This window comes from Balaenoptera physalus, assembly GCF_965194825.1.
Source record: "Balaenoptera physalus genome assembly, chromosome: 10".
NCBI lineage: Eukaryota > Metazoa > Chordata > Mammalia > Artiodactyla > Balaenopteridae > Balaenoptera > Balaenoptera physalus.
The window spans coordinates 32,725,824-32,741,019 of record NC_138889.1 but is presented as its reverse complement, the minus strand read 5'-3'; the positions used below and the strand labels follow the sequence as shown (position 1 = coordinate 32,741,019).

General features: G+C 38.8%; 1 protein-coding gene across 3 annotated transcripts in view; it reads left to right on the top strand.

Annotated features, from left to right (window-relative positions):
* The window catches only part of DYNC2H1 (dynein cytoplasmic 2 heavy chain 1), a 381,735-nt gene that overhangs the window by 177,233 nt on the left and 189,306 nt on the right, over positions 1–15,196 (top strand). The window lies entirely within an intron of this gene.

Below are 15,196 nucleotides of genomic sequence, written 5' to 3'. Positions count from 1 at the left end.
ATGTCATAGGGAGAAGAGTGACAAGTAAAGAAGGGAGAGCAAACCCTGGGTTAGCTGACTTAGCCATGAACATGTCAGTAGCCACTGAAAGAGGGAACGAGGATGGATTATGTAGGTCATTTTCTAGCCGATGTTTCTCAATCTCAGTACCTGTGACATTTTGTGCCACATAGTTATTTGTTGTGGGGGGCTGTTTTGTGCATTTTAGGATATTTAGTGTCACCTTTGGCCTCTACCTTCTGGTGCCATTAGCCCTCCCTTTCCCCGCTGTGACAATCAAAATCATCTCTTGACACTGCTGGATGTCCCCTGGGTTGGGGAACAAAATAATTGTCTATTCTTCGCATTGCGAAGTAAACTAACACCTGATCCTGAGTTATGAAAGAAATTTGTCATAAGTCTTCAAATTATAGGGGACCCAGAGGAATATACAGTGAAACATATTTTAGAACTTTCTTAATATTATAGAAAACACGGAGGGTTTTCACTTAGGACTTTTTTTTAATGTCAGTCCTTGGGTATAGCTTGAGATATGTTAAAAAAGCACTTTGTAAGGCAGTTAACTAAGTGAGAGGAATAGAGTTATTATGGTCCAATTATATAGGCTTCTTAGAAAATCTTGAAAAAGATATACTTAATATTGTTACTATAGAATGAGATAGTAAGTTTTATGATTAGAGTGATTTTGTTGAAGATCTTTACTTCAGACAGAGAATAAACCCTTCAAAGTACCTTTCAGCACTTTGACAAGGGGTGTTATTGGAAATTCAAAGAATTATAGTTGAGCATTTCTGCAGAATTCCTTCTTTACTGAAAACTATGGATATATATTTTTCTTTTATAGGTCTTATAGTTTACTGTAATTCTGAAAATCAGCTGTTTGGCCTTCAATTTTAACTTGTGTAAAATGAGGAATTGTAAGCAAATAATAGTCACTAGTTACGATCCTAGATATAAGGATGATATATCAGTAGTTTCGTTCGTTATAGATTCATGATATCTTTAAACATTTTTATAATGCATTATCTCATATAAAACTTTGTAAAATTTGATTACCCAAAATTTTAAAATATTTTCAGAAAATGTTTCAAATTTAATGAGCTATATAGAAAAAAACTTTAGACATTCATTTCATCCTCTCCTCTCTTAATCCTTCATTAGAGTAAACCAGTTCAAGGTTTGATATGTTCCTTATAGTCTATTTCTTCTCTCTTCATATTCATATGTACAAATATACAGATATAGTTTAAAAAATTTTCCTTACATTATATTTTCTTCTGTAACAACTCTTTTGTGGCAGTAGGTCCTGAAGATCTTTACATAAGTATAAATATGTTAACCTTATTATTTTGAGTGGTTGTATGGCATTCCATAATATAATTATATGCTAGTACTCTACTGGTGGATATTAGATTATTTCTATATTGTTTGTTGTTATGAATGACTGCAGTTCAGTGAACATCCTGTTCAGTTTCTTCACCTTTATGTACATGTATGAGTAAGTAAGCAGTGGCTTTCTTTTCTAGGAGTTTTATGCTTTCAAGTCTTACATTCAAATCTTCTTTTCCCCTCTTTTTTTATTGAAGTATAATTGATTTACAATATTAGTTTCAGGTGCACAGCATAGTGATTTGATATTTTTATACATTACATGATAAGTCTAGTAACCATCTGCCACCATACAAAGTTATTACAATATTATTGACTATATTCCCTATGCTGTACATTACACCCCCATAACCTATTTTATAACTGGAAGTTTGTACCTCTTAATCTTCCTCATCAATTTCACTCATCTCCCAACTCCCTCCCCTCAGGCAACCACCAGTTTGTTCTCTGTATCTATGAATCTGTTTCTGTTTTGTTATGTTTGTTTTGTTTTTTAGATTCTACATAAAAGTAAAATCATATGGGGTATTTGTCTTTCTCTAACTTATTTCACTTAGCATAATACTCTCTAGGTCCGTCCATGTTGTCGCAAATGGCAAGATTTCATTATTTTTTTATGGGCAAGTAATATTGCATTGTATATATGTATATATATAATATATATATTATATATATATAACATATATATATTATATATATGTTATATATATACACACACACATACCACATCTTCTTTATCCATTCGTCTTTGGATGGACACTTAGGATGCTTCCATATCTTGGCTATTGTAAATAATGCTGCAGTGAACATAGGGGAGCATATATCTTTTCAAATTAGTGTTTTTGTTCATTTCTTTTGAAAAATACCCCAAAAGCGCAATTGCTAGATCATATGGCAGTTCTATTTTTAAGTTTTTGAAGAACCTCCATACTGTTTTACATAGTGGCTGTACTAATTTACAATCCCACCAACAGTGCACAAGGGTTCCCTTTTCTCCACATCCTCGTTAACCCTTGTTATTTGTTGTCTTTTTGATTATAGCCATTCTGGACAGATGTGAGGTGATATCTCTTTGCAGTTTTAATTTGCATTTCCTTGATGATTAGTGATGTTTAGCATCCTTTCATGTGTCTGTTGGTCATTTGTATGTCTTCTTTGGAAAAATGTCTATTCACGTGATTTGTCCATTTTTAAAAAACAATTTACAGTTGTTATGTCTGCTCGTTGGATTGATCCCTTTATCATTATGTAATGTCTTTTTATGTCTCTTGTTACAGTCTTTATTTTAAAGTCTGTTAAATTCTGTTTTAAAGAAATCTCAGCTTTCTTTTCGTTTTCATTTTCATGGAGTTGATTTTTCCATCCCCTCACGTTAATCTGTGTTTGTCGTTCTTTTTTTTTTTTTTTTTTTTGTCTTTAGTTCTTAAGTGAGTCTCTTGTAGGCAGCATATATATGACTTGTTTTTTTATTCATTCAGCCACTCTGTATCTTTTGATTGGAACATTTAGTCTATTTACATTTAAAGTAATTATTATAGGTGTGTACTTATTGCCATTTTATTAATTGTTTTCTGGTTATTTTTATAGTTCATTTTTGTTTCTGTCCTCTTATTTTGCACTCTTCCCTTGTGATTTGATGACTGTATTTAATTTTATGTTTGGATTTCTTTTTTTTTGTATGTATCTCTTATAGATTTTTAGTTTGTGGTTACCATGAGATTCATATATAATAACCTATTTGTGTGTGTGTGTGTGTTAGTTTAAGATTTAAGTTGATGCTCTCTTAAGTTTGAATGCATGCTACCAATCCTGTGTTTTTACTCACCTTCCCCCAATGTTTACTATTTTTGACATCATATTTTATATCTTTTTGTTTTGTGTACCCTGCAAAGTTTCTGCTGAAAAGTCAGCTCATTGTCTAATGAAAGTTCCCTTGTGTATAACTAATTGCTTGTCTCTTGCTGCTTTTAAGATTCTTTCTTTATCTTTAATTTTTGCCACTTTTTAATAATGTGTCTTTGTTTAGACCTCTTTGGTTTCATCTTGTTTGGGACTCTCTGTGATTTCTGGACTTGGATGTCTTTTTCCTTTTCAGGTTAGGGACATTATCAGCTATTATTTCTTCAAATAAGTTCTTTGCCCCTTTCTCTCTCTCTTCTCCTTGTGGGACCCCTATAAAGTGAATGTTAGTATGCTTGATGTTGTCCTTGAGGTCTTTTAAACTATTCTAAAAGTTTTAAATTCCTTTTTCTTTTCTTTCTCTTCAGCTTGGGTGATTTCCACTACTCTGTCTTCCAGTGTACTGATTCGTTTATTTTTATTATCTAATCTGTTTCCTTTCTAGTATTTTTTTTATGTCAGTTATTGTATTCGTCAGCTCTGTTTAGTTCATCTTTATATTTTTTCACTCTTTGTTAACCTTTTCTCTGTGTTCATCCATTCTTCTCCTGAGTTTGTTGAGCATCTTCATGATCATTAACTTGAACACTCTATTGGGTAGGTTGCTTATTTCCACTTTACTTAGTTCTTCTTCTGCGGCTTTGTCTTTTTCCTTTGTTTCAAACATACTCCTCTGTCTCCTCATTTTGCTGAATTCTCTGTTTTTATTTCTATGAACTCTGTAAGTCAAGTATGTTTTCCAATCTTGGAGAATGGTTTATGTGGGAGATGTCTTATAGAGCTTAGCAGCATACCCCCTTCTGCTTACCAGAGCTATATGCTCTAAGGTTGCCCCCTATGTGGGCTGCGTGGACCCTTCTATTACGGCGGGGCCAACTACCGTGGTCATACTAGTCAGCGAGACTGGTCCCTGTTCTAGGTGGCTGCCAGGCCCTACCTCATGTATTGACTGCCAGGCCCTGGTGTGTGGGGCCGGGTCCCAGCATGGCTGGTCACATGGCCTGAGGATCCTGGAGCTGATGCTGGCCTCCTGATGGGCAGGACCAGGTTCTGGGGTGGCTGGCTGCAGGTCCTGGGGAGGCTGGAGCTCATGCCATCCCACTGGTGGGAGGGACTGGGGCTGCAGGGCTTGGGGGCTGGGGAGGCTGGGGTTGGTATTGGCCTGCTGGTGTGCAGAGCTGGTTCTTGGATTGGCTGGCTGTGGGTATGGGGTTTCTGGCTCTGGTGCTGGCCCACTGATGGGTGGGTAAGCCCCTGACATTACTAGGCTGGAGGAAAGACTCCAAAATGGTGCTGCTAGACCAGTGTCCTGGTGGTTGAACCTTATCATTCAACCCTACCCTAACTCTTGGTTGTCTCTTAAACCTTTGTGATTGTTCAAGCAGCCTATTATATTCTTATTAGCTCCCTGTAGCTTGAGGGTGTCTCATGACCTGTCAGCGTCCTGTAGAGGAAGATATCAGTCAGCAATAGATTCAGGATGCTTTGAAGCCAGATGCTCAGGGAGCAGCTTTTAAAGTATGAAAACATATACAGTCCTATGGGACTGCAAGTATAAGCCCATTTGAGCCAGGTGATCTGGTGGTGTCTCCTGACTGGCAGTTGCATAAACGGAGACTCCTGATAAGTGTATAAGCTCTTTTCTAGGAGATACTGGCAAGCTATAGTAAGGCAGAAGGAGAGGGCAAAGACGGCATTCACTGACCTACGATCCCTGAGAGGAGTTCCATAGACCCCTAGCTGTGTGCCAAACCTGAAGCCTGCCTCTCAGGCCAAAGCTCCAGTACAAGCAAATAGGCTTCTTTCACAGAAAGATGGGGGTGTGTCATTATGTCGTCTGTGCAGAACCTTGGAGACAGTAGCCTGCCAAGAACTGTCTCTCCAATTGTTAAGTCCCATGGGACCCAGGAATGCAAGCTCCCTTGGCCTCCAGAGCCATACGATCAAGGCATGGCCCCTTGGATGTAGCTACAAAAATCAGGGCTCCAAAAGTATATAAAGCTCACTTCTGAGAGATACTGGTGCCCTGGAGCATGGCAGAGAGAGAGTGAGAACAGGTTGCCTGCTGGCTATAGGGAGGCAGAGGGGGAACATAAAGATGGCGCCCACCAGAAAAAGAAAAAAAATAAGAAAGGTGGCACCCACTGGCTAGAGCAAGGCTGAGGGAGAGTGCAAATATGGCGCCTGATGCCTGGAGTGAGGCAGAGCATGTGCGGAAAGATGGCACTCACCCGAAAAGGAAAAAACAATGATGGCACCTGTTGGCTAGCAGACAGAGGTTGCAAAGATGGTGCCCACTAGCCTATGTACCCAGAGAGTGTTCCAGCAAGTTCTTAGACATGTGTGTTAGATTAGATGCCTGCCTCTCAGGCCAATGCTTTAATCTACCCAAGTGAAGCTCTTTCACTTAAAGTCTGAGCTCCATCGACTGCTTCTGAGCTGAGCCCTGGGGCGGGTGAGTCCCAGCATAGGAGCCCTTTTTGAGCTGTTTCTCAGAAGAGTACAGTCTTGTGGATATCGTTGTTGTGAGCCCAGTTGATTTGCAAAGCTAGATATTTTGGGAGCTTGTTACTCAGGTGCAGGTCTTTAAAGTTGGGGTGACTAGTATGAGGTCAAACCCTTCATTCCTCAAGAAGAGGTCTGGGTTTTGAGTTTCCTCCTAACTTTGGGTCACTGTTCCAGGGGTGGGTTTTATGGCAAGACTGTATCCCAGCCTGTCCCACCCACTTTGATGTGGTTTTCTTCTCTTTTGCCCAGTGTGTGGTAATTGCTCAGCCAGCCTGTAGGTATTTTTCAGAGGAAATTGTTCCTTATTTAGCTGTAGACTTGGTGTGTCTACAGGAGGAAGTGAGTTCAGGATCTTCCTGTGTCACTGTCTTGAACCAGAACTCTAGATTTCTTAATGGAAGTATAATGGCTGTTCCAAGGATATAAACTTTTGAAATTTTTTTTGGCATTAGCAAATTGCCTTCTAAAAGGTTTTTATTACCAGTTATTATTCCTACTCACAGAGTAATTAAGGTATCTTCTTCTTTGCATCCTTGTCAACTCTGGATTTTATCACTGTTTTTAATTTTGTAGTTTATAAATATCTTATTTTTCTTTCTTCTGTTTACTTTTATTAAGGTTGTTTATTTTTACCTTCCCCCTTACTTGCCGTATTTGTCTATCTGTCATATTTGTCTATTTTCTTTGCATTTTAAAGAATAAGTTTTGCTTTTAGAATTAAGTCTGTGTTAATTAATGTTTTAATATTTTCTTTTTTAATCATTGATTTATTTTTTGATTTCTATATTACTTAATTTGCATGGTTCGTTTTTTTATCTTAAACTGGAACTCCCTACCCAATAAATAATTGCCCATCCCTCATCCCCCCATCCCCTGGTAACCACCATTCTGCTTTCTGTCTTTATGAATCTGACTACTCTTGGTACCTCATATAAGTGGAGTCATATAAGTGTTTGTCCTCTGCTTATTCACTTAGCATAATGTTTTCAAAGTTCATGTATGTTGTCAATGTGTGTTTTAAAATGCCCATTCTATCCCCGTTCCTCCCTGAGGCTCTTTGCCCCCCTCCCGCCCCCCAAGTTCAGGAATCCACAGTGCTCTCTCAGGAGTTGGCCCTTGTGTCTCTCCTCTCTCTTCATTCCTGCGCAGAAGGGCTTTTCCTAGAGACTCTGCCATCCTCATTCGCTTAGTGATTCATCTCGGAGCCAGAGCCAAATGAAATGGAATTTCATTCCCAGCGAGGCTGGTCCTAAAGTTTGTGCTCATAAACTTGCTTTACAGTAATCTATATACTTTGAGTTTTTGTGCTCTGCCCACTCTGTTTCTCCCGCCTATGCCAGAAGCATTGCTCCAGTGGACCCAGGGCCCCAAGCCTGAGGGGAGGCCCCAGGATGTTCTGTGTCTGTGGGGTGGTTGGAGTGGTGACAGCAAGGGGGTACAGTTTAAACATGGAATTGCATTTTTATTACTTGATTGCTGCTGCTGCTGTCACCAAGGGAGTAAGGGGGCTCCTGGTACAGCTGCTTCTTACTGCAGTTTATGCTTTAATATCTATCCCTAGGAGGGAGTTTGAAACGGTAAAAGGGCAGTTGAGGGGATAGACAGTGGCAGCACCTGTACCACGCTACCACCAGACTTAGCAAGTCTGAACGTAGCTTTAATCTTTTTTATTTTCTAGTGACTATATTATATGTTCTTATTTTATTTTCAGTGATACATTATACTTACTGATGAGATTTAAATCCTTTTGTCATATTTTAATAATGTAATTAGAGAAGGATATGATAAACATTTCAGTACCAAGATGATTTAATGTACAATATCAGTGAAGTTTAGTGAGCGTTACTTCTTTTTCGCAGAAAATTTTGAAAATATAATAAAGTAAATGTTTAAAATGACCGATAATCCCAGAGGGTTACTTCTTTTATGTCACTTTAACTTTTAAAAGTATATTTAAGTTAGGCTAAAGCCAGCATTTTGTTGCACTAGAAGAGGGGTTGTAGGCTTACCATCCCAACATTTTAGTACCCAACTGGAATTTTTCATTGCCTGTCTTGAGTAATACTTTTCTATTGTGAACAGTAGAAATTATTTTTTAAAAATGCTATAGTTTATAATTCTTAAGACATTTTTTTTTCTTTTAACATCTTTATTGGAGTATAATTGGTTTACAATGGTGTGTTAGTTTCTGCTTTATAACAAAATGAATCAGCTATACATATACATATATTCCCATATCTCCTCCCTCTTGCATCTCCCTCCCACCCTCCCTACCCCCCGCCCCCCCGTTGGTCACAAAGCACCGAGCTGATCTCCATGTGCTACGCGGCTGCTTCCCACTACCTATCTATTTCACATTCGGTAGCATATATAAGTCCATGCCACTCTCTCACTTCGTCCCAGCTTACGCTTCCCCTTTCCCATGTCCTTAAGTCCATTCTCTATGCCTGCGTCTTTATTCCTGTCCTGCCCCTAGGTTCTTCAGAACCTTTTTTTTTTTTTTTTTTTTTTTTTAGATTCCATATATATGTGTTACCATATGGTATTTGTTTTTCTCTGACTTACTTCACTCTGTATGACAGACTCTAGGTCCATCCACCTCACTACAAGTAACTCAATTTCGTTTCTTTTTATGGCGGAGTAATATTCCATTGTCTATATGTGCCACATCTCGTTATCCATTCATCTGTCTATGGACATTTAGGCTGCTTCCATGTCCTGGCTATTGTAAACAGAGCTGCAATGAACATTGTGGTACATGACTCTTTTTGAATTATGGTTTTCTCAGGGTATATGCCCAGTAGTGGGATTGCTGGGTCATATGGTAGTTCTATTTTTAATTTATTAAGGAACCTCCATACTGTTCTGCATAGTGGCTGTATCAATTTATATTCCCACCAACAGTGCAAGAGGCTTCTCTTTTCTCCACATCCTCTCCAGCATTTATTGTTTGTAGATTTTTTGATGATGGCCATTCTGACCAGTGTGAGGTGATACCTCATTGTAGTTTTGATTTGCATTTCTCTAACGAATAGTGATGTTGAGCATTCTTTCATGTGTTTGTTGGCAATCTTTATATCTTCTCTGGAGAAATGTCTATTTAGGTCTTCTGACCATTTTTGGATTGGTTGTTTGTTTTTTTGATACTGAGTTGCATGAGCTGCTTGTAAATTTTGGAGGTTAATCCTTTGTCAGTTTCTTCATTTGCAAATATTTTCTCCCATTCTGAGGGTTGTCTTTTCATCTTGTTTATGGTTTCCTTTGCTGTACAAAAGCTTTTAAGTTTCATTAGGTCCCATTTGTTTATTTTTCTTTTTATTTCCATTTCTCTAGGAGGTGAGTCATAAAGGATCTTGCTGTGATTTATGTCATAGAGTGTTCTGCCTATGGTTTCCTCTAAGAATTTTATAGTGTCTGGCCTTTTATTTAGGTCTCTAATCCATTTTGAGTTTTTTTGTGTGTATGGTGTTAGGGAGTGTTCTAATTTCATTCTTTTATATATAGCTGTCCTGTTTTCCCAGCACCATGTATTGAAGAGGCTGTCTTTTCTCCATTGTGTATTCTTGCCTCCTTTATCAAAGATAAGGTGACTATATGTGTGTGGGTTTATCTCTGGGCTTTCTAGCCTGTTCCATTCATCTATATTTCTGTTTCTGTGCCAGTACCATACTGTCTTGATTACTGTGGCTTTGTATAGTATGAAGACAGGGAGCCTGATTCCTCCAGCTCAGTTTTTCTTTCTCAAGATTGCTTTGGCTATTTGGGGTCTTGTGTTTCCATACAAATTGTGAAAATTTTTGTTCTAGTTCTGTGAAAAATGCCATTGGTAGTTTGATAGGGATTGCATTGAATCTGTAGATTGCTTTGGGTAGTATAGTCATTTTCACAATGTTGATTCTTCCAATCCAAGAACATGGTATATCTCTCCATCTGTTTGTATCATCTTTAATTGCTTTCATCAGTGTCTTATAGTTTTCTGCATACAGGTCTTTTACCTCCTTAGGTAGGTTTATCCTGGGTATTTTATTCTTTCTGTTGCAATGGTAAATGGGAGTGTTTCCTTAATTTCTCTTTCAGATGTTTCATCATTAGTGTACAGGAATACAAGAGAATTCTGTACATTAACATTGTATCCTGCTACTTTACCAAATTTGTTGATTAGCTCTAGTAGTTTTCTGGTAGCATCTTTAGGATTCTCTATGTATAATATCATGTCATCTGCAAGCAGTGACAGTTTTAGTTCTTATTTTCCGAATTGGATTCATTTTATTTCTTTTTCTTCTCTGATTGCTGTGGCTAAAACTTCCAAAACTATGTTGAATAATAGTGCTGAGAGTCGACAACCTTGTCTTGTTCCTGATCTTAGTGGAAATGGTTTCAGTTTTTCACCATTGAGAACGATGTTGGCTGTGGGTTTGTCATATATGGCCTTATTATGTTGAGGTAAGTTCCCACTATGCCTACTTTCTGCAGAGTTTTTATCATAAATGGGTGTTGAATTTTGTCGAAAGCTTATTCTGCATCTATTGAGATGATCATATGGTTTTTCTCCTTCAGTTTGTTAATATGGTTTATCACATTGATTGATTTGCATATATTGAAGAATCCTTGCATTCCTGCGATAAACCCCACTTGATCATGGTGTATGATCCTTTTAATGTGCTGCTGCATTCAGTTTGCTAGTATTTTGTTGAGGATTTTTGCATCTATGTTCATTAGTGATATTGGCCTGTAGTTTTCTTTCTTTGTGACATCTTTGTCTGGTTTTGGTATCAGGATGATGGTGGCCTCATAGAATGAGTTTCGAAGTGTTCCTCCATGTGCTATATTTTGGAGGAGTTTGAGAAGGATAGGTGTTAGCTCTTCTCTAAATATTTGATATAATTTGCCTGTGAAGCCATCTGGTCCGGGGCTTTTGTTTGCTGGAAGATTCTTAATCACAGTCTCAATTTCAGTGCTTGTGAATGGTCTGTTCATATTTTCTATTTCTTCCTGGTTCAGTCTTGGAAGTTGGTGCTTTTCTAAGAATTTGTCTATTTCTTCCAAGTTGTCCATTATATTGGCATATAGTTGCTTGTAGTAATCTCTCATGATCCTCTGTATTTCTGCAGTGTCAGTTGTTACTTCTCCTTTTTCATGTCTAATTATGTTGATATGAGTCTACTCCCTGTTTTTCTTGATGAGTCTGTCTAATGGTTTATCAATTTTGTTTATCTTCTCAAAGAACAAACTTTTAGTTTTATTGATCTTTGCTATTGTTTCCTTCATTTCTTTTTCATTTATTTCTGCTCTGATCTTTATGATTTCTTTCCTTCTGTTGGCTTTTTTTGTTCTTCTTTCTCTAATTGCTTTAGGTTTAAGGTTATGTTGTTTATTTGAGATGTTTCTTGTTTCTTGAGGTAGGATTGTATTGCTATAATCTTCCCTCTTAGAACTGCTTTTGCTGCATCCCATAGGTTTTGGGTCATTGTTTTTTCATTGTCATTTGTTTCTAGGTATTTTTTAGTTTCCTCTTTGATTTCTTTAGTGATCTCTTGGTTATTAAGTAGTATATTGTTTAGCCTCCATGTGTTTGTAGCTTTTACAGATTTTTTTCTGTAATTGATATCTAGTCTCATAGCTTTTTGGTTAGAAAAGATACTTGATACAATTTCAATTTTCTTAAATTTACCAAGGCTTGATTTCTGACCCAAGATATTATCTATCCTGGAGAATGTTCCAGGAGCACTTGAGAAGAAAGAGTATTCTGTTGTTTTTGGATGGAATATCCTATAAATATCAATTAAGTCCATCTTGTTTAATGTATCATTTAAAGCTTGTGTTTCCTTATTTATTTTCATTTTGGATGATTTGTCCATTGGTGAACGTGGGGTGTTAAAGTCCCCTACTATGATTGTGTTACTGTCCATTTCCCCTTTTATGGCTGTTAGCATTTGCCTTATGTATTGAGGTGCTCCTATTTTGGGTGCATAAATATTTACAATTGTTATATCTTCTTCTTGGATCGATCCCTTGATCATTATGTAGTGTCCTTCTTTGTCTCTTGTAATAGTCTTTATTTTAAAGTCTATTTTGTCTGATATGAGAATTGCTACTCCAGCTTTCTTTTGATTTCCATTTGCATGGAATATGTTTTTCCATCCCCTCACTTTCAGTCTGTATGTGTCCCTAGGTGTGAAATGGGTCTCTTGTAGACAGCATATATACGGGTCTTGTTTTTGTATCCATTGAACCAGTCTGTGTCTTTTGGTTGGAGCATTTAATCCATTTACATTTAAGGTAATTATTGATATGTGTGTTCCTATTACCATTTTCTTAATTGTTTTGGGTGTGCTATTGTAGTTATTTTCCTTGTCTTGTGTTTCCTGCCTAGAGAAGTTCCTCTAGCATTTGTTGTAAAGCTGGTTTGGTGGTGCTGAATTCTCTTAGCTTTTGCTTGTCTGTAAACTTTTCATTTCTCCATCGAATCTGAATGAGATCCTTGCTAGGTAGAGTAATTGCGGTTGTAGGTTTTTCCCTTTCATCACTTTAAATATGTCCCCTCACTCCCTTCTGGCTTGCAGAATTTTTGCTGAAAGATCAGCTGTTAACCTTATGGAGATTCCCTTGTATGTTATTTGTTGTTTTTCCCTTGCTGCTTTTAAAATTTTTTCTTTTTGTTTAATTTTTGATAGTTTGATTAATATGTGTTTGGGCGTGTTTCTCCTTGTGTTTATCCTGTATGGAACTCTCTGTGCTTCCTGAACTTGACCTTTTCCTATCCAATATTAGGGAAGTTTTCAACTATAATCTCTTCAAATATTTTCTCAGTCCGTTTCTTTTTCTCTTCTTCTTTGGAACCCCAATGTTCGAATGTTGGTGGCTTTAATATTGTCCCAGAGGTCTCTAAGACTGTCCTCAATTCTTTTCATTCTTTTTTCTTTATTCTGCTCTGCGGTAGTTATTTCCACTATTTTATCTTCCAGGTCACTTATCCGTTCTTCTGCCTCAGTTATTCTGCTATTCATTCCCTCTAGAGAATTTTTAATTTCATTTATTGTGTTGTTCATCATTGTTTGTTTGCTCTTTAGTTCTTCTAGGTCCTTGTTAAACGTTTCTTGTATTTTCTCCATTCTATTTCCAAGATTTTGGATCATCTTTACTATCATTACTCTGAATTCTTTTTCAGGTAGACTGACTATTTCCTCTTCATTTGTTTGGTCTGTTGGGTTTTTACCTTGCTCCTTCATCTGCTGTGTGTTTCTCTCTCTTTTCATTTTGCTTAACTTACCGTATTTGGGGTCTCTTTTTCACAGGCTGCAGGTTTGTACTTCCTGTTGTTTTTGGTGTCTTCCTCCAGTGGCTAAGGTTGGTTCAGTGGGTTGTGTAGCCTTCCTGGTGGAGGGGACTGGTGCCTGTGTTCTGGTGGATGAGGCTGGATCTTGTCTTTCTGGTGGGCAAAACCACGTCTGGTGGTGTGTTTTGCCGTGTCTGTGACCTTATCATGATTTTAGGCAGCCTTTCTGCTAATAGGTGTGGTTGTGTTCCTGTCTTGCTAGTTGTTTGGCATAGTGTGTCAAGCACTGTAGCTTGCTGGTCGTTGAGATGGAGATCTCTGGGAGAGGTTTTGCCGTTTGATATCACATGGAGCCGGGAGGTCTCTGGTAGACCAGTGTCCTGAACTCAGCCCTCCCACCTCAGAGGCACAGGCCTGACGCCCGGCCAGGGCACCAGACCCTGTCAGTCACATGGGTCAGAAGAAAAGGGAGAAAAAGAAAAAGAAGAAAAAAATAAAATAAAATACCATAAAGTTATTAAAATAAAAAATAATTATTAAAAATTTAAAAAGTTAAAAAGTAGTTTAAAAAAAAAAGAAAATAAGAAAGAAAGAAGAGAGCAACCAAACCAAAAAACAAATCTACCAGTCATAACAAGCGCTAAAAGCTATGCTAAAAAAAAAAAAAAAAAAAAAAACAGACAGACAGAACCCTAGGACAAATGGTAAAAGCAAAGCTATACAGACAAAAATCACACAAAGAAGCATATATGTAAACACTCACAAAAAGAGAAAAAGGAAAAAATATATATATATCTATATATTAAAAAAAAGGAGGAAGAGAGCAACCAAATCAATAAACAAATCTACCAATGATAATAAACTCTAAATATTAAACAAAGATAAACATAAAACCAGGAACAAATTAGATGCAGAAAGCAAACCCCAACCCTACAGTAGCTCCAAAAGTCCACCACCTCAATTTGGGATGATTTGTTGTCTCTTCAGGTATTCCAAAGATGCAGGGTACACCAAGTTGATTGTGGAGATTTAATCTGCTGCTCCTGAGACTGTTGGGAGAAATTTCCCTTTCTCTGTTTGCCCAGCTCCTGGAGTTCAGCTTTGGATTTGGCCCCACCTCTGCGTATAGGTCACCTGAGGACGTGTGTTCTTGGCTCAGACAGGACAGGGTTAAAGTAGCAGCTGACTAGAGGGCTCTGGCTCACACAGGCCAGGGGGAGGGAGGGGTACTGAATGCGGGGCGAGCCTGCAGCGGCAGAGGCCAGTGTGACATTGCAACAACCTGAGGTGCCCCGTTTGTTCCTCCGGGGATGTTGTCCCTGCATCACGTGACCCTGGCAGTGGCGGGCTGCACAGGCTCCCGGGAGGGGTGGTGTGGATAGTGACCTGTGCTTGCACACAGGTTTCTTGTTGGCTGCAGCAGCAGCGTTTGTGTTTCATGCCCGTCTCTGGTGTGCACGCTGATAGCCGTGGCTTTTGCGCACCTCTGGAGCTTGTTTAGGCAGTGCTCTGAATCCCCTCTCTTCGCGCACCCTGAAACAATGGTCTCTTGCCTCTTAGGCAGATCCATACATTTTCCCTGACTCCCTTCTGGCTCACTGTGGTGCATTAGCCCCCTTCAGGCTGTGTTCACGCAGCCAACCCCAGTCCTTTCCCTGAGATCTGACCTCCGAAGCCCGAGCCTCAGCTCCCAGCCCCCACCTGTCCCAGCGGGTGAGCAGACAAACCTCTCAGGCTGGTGAGTGCTGGTTGGCACCAATCCTCTGTGCGGGAATCCCTCTGCTTTGCCCTCCACACCCCTGTTGCTGCGCTCTCCTCCATGGCTCCGATGCTTCCCCCCCACCCCGCCCCGTCTCCACCAGTGAAGGGGTTTCCTAGTGTGTGGAAACTTTTCCTCCTTCACAGCTCCCTCCCAGAGGTGCAGGTCCCATCCCTATTTTTTTTGTCTCTGTTTTTTTTTTTCTTTTGCCCCACCCAGGTACATGGGGAGTTTCTTGCCTTTTGGGAAGTCTGAGGTCTTCTGCCAGCATTCAGTAGGTGTTCTGTAGTAGTTGTTCCACACGTAGTTGTATTTCTGATGTATTTGTGTGGAAGAAGGTGATCTCCACATCTTACTCCTCCGCC